The sequence below is a fragment of the Atta colombica genome, unplaced genomic scaffold (genome assembly GCF_001594045.1).
Source record: "Atta colombica isolate Treedump-2 unplaced genomic scaffold, Acol1.0 scaffold51, whole genome shotgun sequence".
NCBI classification, from domain to species: domain Eukaryota; kingdom Metazoa; phylum Arthropoda; class Insecta; order Hymenoptera; family Formicidae; genus Atta; species Atta colombica.
Genome location: NW_017259541.1, coordinates 347,728 through 360,110, shown reverse-complemented (window position 1 = coordinate 360,110; position 12,383 = coordinate 347,728).

Sequence of the window (12,383 nt, the reverse complement as noted above, 5' to 3'; positions counted from 1 at the left end):
TATATATATATATATATATATATACATATATACATAAGTGCCATCTCATATTGTTATTAAAGAGATTTCTTTAGGAAATAATTTGTAGGACACATTTGTACGTTCTTCAAATATTTGATCTCTGCTTAAATATGAAAATTTCACTTAGATATTGAGATGTAAAGTCCGTCGCGATTACACTTTTGATCGCTCTGCAACTACGTTTATCATTTACGAAAATATGAGCAAGATTTTGATCGCTATATTCTGTTCTTAATTTTACAAGGTAAATTGCAAGCGCAATTTATTCAGTATGACGCTGTTCACTGTGTTGTAAGGATATAGCTTATTTAATAATCACGAGAAGTTTTCTTTATTTAACTCAATCCAATTCTCCATAACAGTATTCTCTATATCTTCAAAATAATCGAAGTTTATTGTTGAACGTTGTTTAATAATTTGGTTATGTAATAAATCGATCATATCAGTTACTTGGTAAAAACTTGGGTTGTTTTAATAGGAACCCCTGTCCACAAATACTTATTGTATCACACATGCGCGCCTCTACAGTAATATAAAATTGAAAATCTTTCGCAACCTGAACGAGAATGTTTTCCGACACCTACGGGACAACCAAATATACTTTTTTTGACTGTAAGATGTCCTGCTAATGTCCAATTTAATTTGACAAAGAGGCTGCGATTCAATATTTTTAACTGTAACGTTTCCATTTCTCTATAAAGATTATACGTTTCGCGGATTTCCTCCGTGTTCAGATCCATTCTTGGAATGCCAAGTTTCGTGAACCTTGCAGTCCATTTCATCAGAGCGAGGAACAGCCTGATATGTTTCCATTTCTCGTTTCAATATGTTTTTTTTTTATAATGACACCAATAGGCATTTGACATTTAAATGTGTTGAGTGAGGCTCTTCTGGCTCTACTAGGCTCTTGTTCCAAGAAATCTAGCACTTCCCCAGTCAACAAATGTTTATGCGACTATTTTTTTAAATATTTTCCACATTGCCCACAGTGGATCTCATCATGACCAATAGCTGCTTTGGGGTAATCCCGTATCAAAGATTGGTTTACTCTGATTGATACAGGGCATTATTTGCATTATAAGCAAATTCAAATTTCTGTGACATGAATCGTGTTGGCGATTTTGCTGCGTGCACGATGGATTTGATTGGTATGCGATCACCGTCCAAGTGTTTCCCGCAGTATGATTACTCCGAGGGCACTTGGTCGAGAAAAATGAGATTTTCCCTTCTTTCCAAATTTTATTTAAATGGATCTCAAATGCGGGCGAACATGTTTTACAATAGATGCGGAAAGGATCTCAACGGTGTGGTAGCGCGGTAAAAACTTATTCATCACGAGGCGAGACACATGCTGTCGACGAGACAGTTAGAGCGGCCATGATCTGAGTGTTTCTGATTGATTACGCGCGACGCATGCGTCGCTTAACAATTGACGTCTCATATATTGATCGATTCTTTATCGATGAGATTAGACGATGTAATTAGACGTCGTAAACGATAGGGAACACGCCGCCCGCCTTGAAAGGCTTAACTTTCAATGTAGCATGAGCTTGTAGCGTAACATAAAATGCAAATTGCTCTGATGCGATTCAATATCGCATCTAGTCATTGCACTGAAAATCAATAAGGATTAACATCTAAATACACAAGCTGAAATACAATATAATATTGAGTTGTTCAAAAAATCATTGCGTTTTTCCAATAGATGGCGTTGTCCACGTTTATTTGTATGCGAGCGTGATTTGACATGAATGTCAAATATTTACGCGTGTTTTGTTGTTGACACTCAACCTAAAAACCACGCGATTCGGTCGAGTTTTGTACTTGCAATTGTGTTCGAACATGGAAAATTTTGAAGAGCATATTCGCCATATTCTGTTTTATTACTTCAAAAAAAGGAAGAAAGCAACTGAAGCAAGGGAAAAGTTTACGGCAGAAATGTCGTCAAAAAACATCAGCTAAAACTGGTTCGCCCGATTCTGTGATGATGATTTTTCAGTCAAAGATGCTCATCGCTCCAGTAGGCCTTCCAAGATTGACGATGAAATGAAAGCATTGATGCAAGCAAATAAACATTCAACGGTTCGGGAGCTTGCTACCGCTCTAAAAGTGCTGTTGGAAGTGTTCATGACCATTTGAAATCGCTAGGCTTCGTAAAAAAGTTCGATGTTTGGGTACTGCATAAGTTGAAAGAAATTCATCTGACGAATCGTATGAGCGTCTGTGATCAACTCATCAAATGTGAAGAAAATCCGTTCTTGAAGTATATGATCACGGGCGACGAAAAATGGATTGTTTACAACAGTCAACCGAAAAAGAAGTTGGAATAGGCGAGGTGAAGCACCGGAAAGGCAAGCAAAGGCGGAAATCCACCAAAAGATGGTAATGCTGTCAATGTGGGATTGGAAGGGACCCGTCTTCTATGAGTTACTTCCAAAGAACAAAACGATTAATTCCGATATCTACTGTGAGCAGCTGCAGAAATTAAGTGACGCCATCGCACAGAAACATCCCGAGCTAATCAATCGTAAGGGTGTAGTGTTTCACCAATGCGAGACTACACACAAGTTTGATCACTCGGCAAAAATTGTTGCAACATGGGATGTGTTACCACATCCATCGTATAGATCTTGCAGATCTTGCACCATCAGACTTCCATCTCTTTCGTTCCTTACAAAACTTACACTCCTTGAATGGTAAAACGTTTGCTTCTGAAGACCTCATCAAACAGCACCTAGACAAGTTTCTCGCAGAGAAGGATGGGAAGTTTTATGAACGTGGTATTATGAAAGTTGCCGGGAGATGGCAGAAGGTCATCGAACAAAACGGCCAATCATTTATTAATGTTCATTACGTATATTAAATAAACATACCTGAAAATCAAATGAAAAAAACGCAATGACTTTTTGAACAACCCAATAAATCATTCTTATTCAAAGGTGAAGAGAAGCTTGCGTGAGATATGATATAATTAGAAGGTAGTTGAACATACTTAAACCTAAATGTTTGATAGAGCATGGACTAAGCTTCAATAATATTGATAATTTAGACAGTGGCCTCACGTAGGAACCCTTGGCAGTCTTTACAGTTGCGGTACGCGCGATGCCGTCGGGACCGAGATGAACCTCCTGGACCCATCCCATTGTCCACTGAAGTGGGGCTAGGTTCGGCTGCCTTATAAGTACAAGTTGATTAGTTGAGTTCCCTTGTTAGCCATCCATTTGGTTCGTGTTTGTAGAGAGCGAAGAGAGTTCATTACTCCACCTGCGTCAAAAATGCTGCCGGGTTTGCTCTACGCGTTGCCACCGCAGCAACCTATTTTTGTTGACGTCGCTCAAGTCAACACAAGGAAGACCATTCAAAGTGCCAACTAAGAAATGTCCCGGACTTAGGTACGCTTGATCGTTAGAATCGACGCTTAACGGTAAGAGGGAACACGAATTGAGGAATGCCTCTATTTCACAGAAGGTAATTTGCATTTCCTCAAAGATCAAATGAGCCTTGCCTACGATCCAAGTTATGTGATATTTGGCATTTTACGACTGCCTCCCATAAACCACTAAAATGGAATGCATTAGGGGAAGCTCTATGAAATTTCCAATTCGCGTAGAAAATCCTTAATCTCGGACTTGTTGATCATTAAATATATATAATTCTTGAATTTGTCTATGAACGCCTTCGAAGGTGGTCCCGTTATCTGAATACATGTGCGCGGGTCTACCTACCCTACGCGAAATGAATCGCTTAAAAGCGATAATAAAGGCTTCGGACGTAAGGTCACTTACTAACTCTAGATGGACTGCCTTCGTGACGAACACAAAAAGCGAAACGTACGTAGGTTTAGCCTTAAAACAGATTATACATTTTTATATACTATTTTTATATACTATTTTTATATACTATTCCATGTATGATGGATCGCAATGATAGCGGCCAAAAGCACTGGCGCACGAAAGCCATCGTGGTTTGCAAATCCGCTTGTAAGTTCCGTGTGTGTTCTATAATACTCGTATGCTCTATAATATTATAGTTAATATGTGTTAATATGTGTTAATATGTATTTGCGTGGCAGGAGAATTGGATGGCACGCATTGAATGCGAGATTTGAATTTTTCAATCTCTCACATTCAACAACTCGCATTAATCCGCTTTCATCTAAGAAAGGAGATAGCGATAAGATATTACTAGAAGATTTACAATTTTATTTTTAACTAATGCTTGATATTTGCGATAAAAAGCTCACTTTTGCACCGTTCTGCAAATTTAAAGCGATAGATATTTCAACAGGAGACATGAAATCAGATACTGTATGCTCCCGGTGCGCTTTGAATAATCTTAAACAATACGCTATGCGGCTGATGCGGCATATTTTATTTAAATTGGAATACTTATTTAGCAAGTCGTCGATGATGCAAGGATGGGAAATGGAAGAGGCTACGCGGATTTTCCTTTGTTCGGGAAGATCATTGTCTACACGCGTGATGACACTGGGCGGCTAGTGTTTTTCATCCCATTTTAGAAATTCGGGGTCATTCCACTACTTCTCAGCATTGATCAAGTTACAGGGATTTAACCCTCGCGACAATGTCATCGGCAGTTGTCGGAGGATGCGACATGACGCCAATGTTTGATTTCTGTTACGCGCTGAATTTCACCCATCCTATTTGCCACAAAAACTGATCACCACGACGAGGGGGAGATTATCTAGTTTAACGTAATCGTTGAATCCATAGATAAGTCGGGCATTGCGAAAGTTCCAAGGACTCTCTAACCTTGTTGATTAAGCGCGCCAATAGTAAGGCGGCCGATAGCTCTAATCGCAGTAACGAGACGATCTTGAGCGGCGCGACGCAAGACTTTGAGCACAGTAACTTGGAATGATAGTCATTGAGACCGAGCTTGATGCGAAGGTATATGCAGGCTCCAAACGCGCGCTGGCTGGCGTCACAAAATCCGTGCACTTCCACGATCGGTTGATGGACATTGAATTTAACGCATTGAGGAATTCTTAGTTAATTCAAATCACTCATCTGTGTTCTGAAAGCGATTCAACGTGTGGATGTCCTGAGGAACGGACTTGTCCGTTGGATTACCAATTGCCACAAATCTTGCAAGATGAGTTTTGCGATCACAATGACTGGACCTAGAAGGAACAATTTATTGAACAATTTAGCGACCTCGGAAAGTACCAGGTATACAAGTATGAAATGACGATTTGAGAAACAGATGACGCACTAATGCAGTGTGAAGTACAAAGATTTAACATTATACGCTATTTTATTGTACCATCAACAAATGTCAAACGTGCAAAGTGATTTGATTGAAAAGTATTTGCATAGTATTATGTTGCTATGTTTAATATGACGAAATTTGTAAAATATGGAGCATTCGCGGACAGCATTAATTTTTTGTTTTCATTTGAAGAAAACTGCGGAATACCGATTACTTGGAGAAGCTTATGGTGAACATGCTCCATCGCAAAAAATGTGTGAACGATGGTTTCAGCGTTTCAAAATTGGAGATTTCGATGTGATTGCAGACAAGGAACACGGAAAATCGCTCAAAAAGTACGAAGACGTGGAATTGCAAGCATTGCTAGATGAAGATGATTCACAAACACAAAAACAACTCGCAGAGCAATTGAACGTCAACAAGCTGTTTCTAATCGCCTACGAGAAATGGAAAAGATTAAGAAAATCGGCAGATGAGTGCCACATGAATTAAACGAGAGACAGATGAAGAGGTGCAAAAACACATGTGAAATTTTGCTCAAATGATACAGAAGAAAGTCATTCTTGCATCGTATCGTTACTGGGGATGAAAAGTAGATTTTTTTGAGAATCCCAAGCGCAAAAAATCATGGGTAGACCCAGGCGTACCATCCACATCGATCGCAAGACCGAATCGCTTTGGCAGGAAGACGATGTTCTGTGTTTAGTGGGACCAAAAGAGAAATTGGAACGTATCCTGACACTAATTCCATTGCATGCCTAGAATACACGAATCCGCAGCATTATCTCTGATAATGATTAGCACACGGTCACGATTGTCCATTTCCAGTTCAGGGCAGTTCGAGGCCCATTTGCTTATCTCGAATGCTCCTAACAGCTGAATGGTTTCATCGCGAATTAGTTTTAATTCGTCGACTGTATTCGCTCCGGTGAGCATGTCATCGACATAAAAATCCCGAAGAACGCTGAACCTCGAGTAAATTGATGACTGCCAAATGCTTAAGGCACCTAGTAATCAGAAATGACGCAGAAGCTGTACTGTAAGTGACGGTAATGAGTTCGTACGTATCGATATTAGCAGAGAGATCGTCGCTCCAGAGAATTCTCAGCAGGCGCGTGGGATGGATGCACTAAAATCTGCCGATACATTTTTATGAGTCAGCGATGATGACATAAAAAACGGAAGCGTATCAAAATTGAGATCAAATCTTGTTGATCGGTCAGTCCCACTAGGAGCGTTTAACGATACGTCGGAACTGCTACGGCAAGATGCATCGAATACAATACGGATTTTCGATGTTTGCTTAACCATTTTGAAGACGCAATGGTAGGGAAGATAAAAACGATATTGGTTCTTCCGCAATGGATGGCTCTAGGCGTGTATGTCCCAGCGATAAATATTCATCGAGGAACGCCGCATATTGTTTTTAAGCGTAGGATCGCGCCTTAAAACGTCTCTCGATGCCCCTCAATCGCTTGAGAGCTGTCTCACGCGAATCGCCAATGTTATTTAACGTTTGCTCTCTGACGGGAAGCTTGTACATCTACCCTGAGAATTTTGTTGTCTAAAAAGTGACGCTCGCAAATATTTTCCTCCATTGTGTAATTGTTCGATTGCGCAGAGATGTCGTCCATTTGCCAGGCATGACTGACATGTTCGTGTAATTCCGCATTGGTTACGGATGCGTGAAACGAGTGAACCTTTGAGGCGGTCGATATGGTGCTGCCCGCCAACAATCTGCCAAATTCAGCCCAATCATGTTTTCTGAGAGTTGGGTGCTTGTCTGAAGACTTGACTTGACCAACGCATACCAGATTCCAAAACAACTTCGCTCCCATTAAAAGATCAATATCCGACGATATGTGAAATCGCGGATCAGCTAAATGTTGCGCGGAAAATCAAATTTGTCCCGCCCCGAAGAAACCGCCGAAATTGTATTAGTAACCTGATTAGTAACGATGCATTCGATAGCAGCGATGTATGAGTCGATTGTAATTTGATTCTAACCACGTGATTGGACGAGGTTACCGTGCCATTGAAATTGAGACATTTAATAGACGCGTTTCTAAACCGAGAGCTTCCACAAATTTCTTGGATACGAAGTTCGCTTGCGATCCGCATCCATCAAAGCTCAACACACTCTGCGCGAACCGTTGCTGTCGCAGACAAGCATAACCGCAGTCGAAAGCATGACTTGTTCTATTAAATGATCTTGAAGCATGAGTCGCTAGGACGAAAGAGGGAGGAGTTGCCTTAGATATAACTTCCTTATCGATACTGTTAATCGATGGGTTCTATGAAGCGTATTATGCTTTGCTTAGCAGACCTTTCATGACCGGAAGTGCATTTACTTGATGCATGAGAAGAGGAGCGCAAGCAATTTGCGCAAAATTTGCGACTGCGAATTTCCGCAGCTCTTTGCGATATCGGAAGTCCACGAAGTTTTTGCAATAATAAATGATGTGATCGCTTGAAAGGCATTTAGGTTTAATGGTAACCGCGCACGATGATGATCGCTTAACATTTGGCTGCGATTTTGCCTCGACTTTCTTTGCGGAAGTGGTGCTAGCCTTTGTGATAGCCTCGAGCACTTGATCGATAAGCGATAAAATCTAACAGCTGTTTAAGCAACGGCAGCTCGTTGCTCGTTAAGGAAGTTTCTCACTCGCGTAACGTGAATGAGTCAAGTTTAGAAATTAGAATGAGGACGAGAAGATCGCCCCAATTCGTCATGAGACGCTTCAATGCCTGAAGGACGTGCAAATGTTTCCCGGCGCCGTCAGAGATCGTTTGAATTTTCCTTTGCCGGCAAATCCATTATAACCTTGACATGAGTTTGAACAATCATGCGCTTGTTATCATATCGATCTCTGAAAATTGATCACGCGACGTCGTAATTAGTGTCTGACAATTCTAATGAACTGATTACAACGTTTGCATCGCCGGTGAGTGACGCTCATAGATACTGAAATCTTTGCGTATTTGAGAGTGATGTGTTGAAATGGATAATCAAGTTGAATGTATCTAAAAACGAGAACTATTCATCATATTTGCCGGAAAATGTTGGTAAATTTAACTTAGGCAACTAAATGTGTGTACTATGATCTGAGTCGCGAACACTTAAAGAGGACGAGGAAAAGATGGACGTTTGCAATGTCGGCGAAGGGGAAGTGAGCTCGTGGATTTAGCGGATAACGCATAGAACGCTTCCTCGAAACCGTCTCGATCGCAGCCTTCGGACTCGTCTAATGATTCTAGACGCGATTGCACCTCGTTATATTCCGCCCAATAATATTCGAGTTTCGCCTTCCAATTTCATCTCTTCAAGATGAGCCACTATTGATGGGCTAATGGCAGCGATTGATTCTATATAACTTTTGATACGCGTACATAATACCTTTATAGTCGCGCGCTGTGTTTAAGTATCGTCGCTTTTAATTGGTCGACCATCTTGAATGCAAATATAAACGGACGCGGCGAAGGGAACTTGATTGGCAACGAAGACAATGGTCTTCCTTATCTTGTTACACACGCAATTATTCCTAGAAAGGGATGCGATAGATGCTAGATGCCTTTCAATCGAGCGTTGTTGGACGGAACGTTCCTCTCGCAGATGTTGCGCAGTTGAGGGATGGCTCTCCGTTGCACATCGTCTTGGGCCTTATTTTCCGTTCGCAAACGTTGACACTGCGTCAGGATATGACGTAATATGAGCCGAGCTGCGTCTTTAACGCTTAGACGCGGATCTTGCGGCTGCTTTTTATTGAACTGTGTATTGCCGCGGTGGTGCGACGCTTGCATTGATTGCTGCTATTGCGCTTGTCTCATCTCGATGAGATAACTTTGTCTGACTGCCAAATTGCTGCTCACCACTTCACTGAGGCCAAATATTTGACAGAATCCAGCTCGAAGGACCAAAGAAATGTTGACGCTCTGCGTGGATTTGTGATGGCACGGCCATGCGATCACCGTCCAAGTATTTCCCGCAGTATGATTGCTTCGAGGGCACTTGGTCGAGAAAAATGAGATTTTCTCTACTTTCCAAATTTTATTTAAACACACCTCAAATGCGAGCGAGCGTGTTTTATAATAGATGCGAAAAATCTCAACGGTGTGGTAACGCGGTATAAACTTATTTACCACGAGGCGAGACACGTGCTGTCGATGAGACAGTTAGAGCGGGCATGATGATCTGAATGTTTCTGATCAATTACGCGCGATGTTTAACAATCGACATCATGGATTGATCGATTTATCGGGCGATGTGATTAGACACAATAAACGATACATGAGTACCGAACACAATATTAACCTCTCTAGACTTATCTATAAGTTCCCTTGTTAGCTTCTTCATATAAATTTGTTGATTATAGCATCTGCAATATTATATAATTCATCGAGATGATGAAGATGAAGCATTATAACTATTAATATAATCAATAATCAAATAATAATATAATATAATAATATAATAATATAATATAATAATATAATCAAAAAAACTTGAATATAGACTTGATGAAATATAGACTTGTCCATTTCTGTTTTCGACTTTTCCACCTTGATTTTGTTATCAATCGAGATTCGTTTGTTTCTTCGGTAAACAGTTGTTTCTGGTGACGGTTAAGGAAAGCTGGCATTTTATATTGAATATCTGCTTCACGAAGTAACGGCTGAGCATCTTGGTATCCACGATCTAATATGAAAATGTCGCCATCATGAAACCATCCTCTCATTTGGTTCACATGTGCATTGTTTAATATTTGAGCATTATTATTGTATGGTAAGAATCAGAAAAGTAAAGCCCTTGAACAGTCAATATATATCTGGAGCTATTATAAGAATATAATTTTATATAGTTTTATTAAAAGGCAACCTTTCTACATTCGAGTACGTTTGTCGTAAAACACTAAAGTTGTTACTTTTGTAAATATATGAGTAAGTCCCATCAATATAAGCAATCACTTTCGGAATATCTGGCTGGGAATTATAATATATAATTCATTTGCAAAAAGTGTTACATGTCTCATGATTTATTCCTCTCGAATTATGACTGGAAACTAATTTTTATGAACAAATCTTTAATAAAGACTGCCGGATTTTTAAAAAATCGCAAAACTCACTATTTGTTTGGAAGAATACTGAAACAATACTTTAAAGAATTCGTCAGACAATCCTTGTCGCATAAAAAAGTTAAAACATCTTTTTTAATAACGTTTCTAATCACCACGTTCTTAGGACACAAGATTGCAACACGTATACAGATCTTGAATTGTTATTTTGTAATAGGTGCTATACATTTAAATTCATCTTCTGTAAAATTGTTTTCATCTTCAAAACGATTATAATTTGCTACACTACGAAGAACCTGTAAAAAAACTTGCAGCTGCTATCCTTTTATTACATATGGCCTATAAATAAATCGCAAATCTGACAGCAGTAATTCTGCAATAAATACACGACTATTTAAATGTCGACCAACATTTTGCACTTTCAGGAATATAAATATTCTTTAGAACAAAAACATTCATCTTAGATCATAAAGACAATCATTCAATATTTTCAATGGCATAGAAAATGAACAAGAAGAACTTTGTGTTTGAATAATGACATTGAGATGTAGGCATGTTGGATCATGTTTTATCTGTTCTATTTCATTTGTAATAGATTTATTATAATTAAAGCATAAGCGACTTTTATTCTCTAGTATATCAAGAGGCTCCTTTCTTACCCTATCAGAAATAATTCCTTGAAAAGACATCGTTTTGACATCATTACGATGGAAAAGTTGTTGATTCGAAACTTGCATCGAAATTTTAACATTATCGAGTGATAAAAAATTACTATGTAGAGAGTACAATAAGAATTTGATACATTTTTAATATTTTTGATATAAATATGTGATGTAATCTTATATTTTGAATATTTTGTTCAAAGGTCGAATCAATATTTTTTTCGATTTCATTTCGACAATTGCAATATCACTCTAATCACAAAAGCTTTCTCAAAATTTTTCAGAATTTATAAATAATTTTATAACTTTTTAGAAAATTGGAAATTTTTTATACGGAAATTTTTTATATGTGGAATATTTTTATACGAATCAGAAAATTTTTTACAATTCGATAAAGTCTATATCTTTTCTTCTAGTAATAATAATTCTGTGTATCTTATTTTATTGTTCTATTCCTGCTGAATAACATTATTTTTATTTGTACTTCGTAGTTTATTTAATATAATCTTAATACATCACTTTTGTATTGAGGAATTTCAGGAAATAATGTCTCTTACCATAAATACTGACAACTTATTAGCTATCTCTTATCATAAATGAGCATGAAATCAAAGAAAAATATCATTGATTCTATAATAATATAAAAATTCGAATTAGAATTATTTTATCGAAATGATCTCAATTTTTGAATTAATGAAATTTAAATGTTGGTCTATCATATAAATTTCCAATATCATTTGGAAGTATAAAAATAGTACTAGTGTCACTACAGTAGTATTACTACTGATATGCAATAGTGTCAATGCTGAGCCAATAGTTATTACTGTAGTAGTTATTACTGTATATGACGACATATGAAGTAATATAGAACTACTTCCAGTAATTGTAATATTTGGTTTAAAAAATTTATTAAATATATATATACAGGGTATCTGGAAATAATCGCCAAATATTTCATGGACAGATAGAGCGGACTAAACTGAGTCGAAAAGTCCTCTACTATTTTGTAAGTATCCTTAATAGTTAACGAGATATTAATTCTTAAAAATAGCCAAATACTACTGCGAAGTGTATATACCTATCGATCGCTTGACGTGCGGATCGTGAGGATAGCCTGGCAAGCGCGCCGTCCGAGCTATGGAGGCTTGCGGCGGTGTGCGCGGTGCGGGGCGCTTGCTAGCCAATCCCCAAGGCCCCGCCAAGGGGGTGATTGGTAGGCATATACACTTCGCAGGCCGGGCGAGCGCGCGTATTCGGCTAATTTTAAGGATTAATATCTCATTAACTATTGGGGAAATTTACAAAATGATAGAGGACTTTTCGACTCAGTTTAGTCCGCTCTACCTGCCCATGAAATATTTGACGATTATTTCCACCCTATATATATTTAGAACAA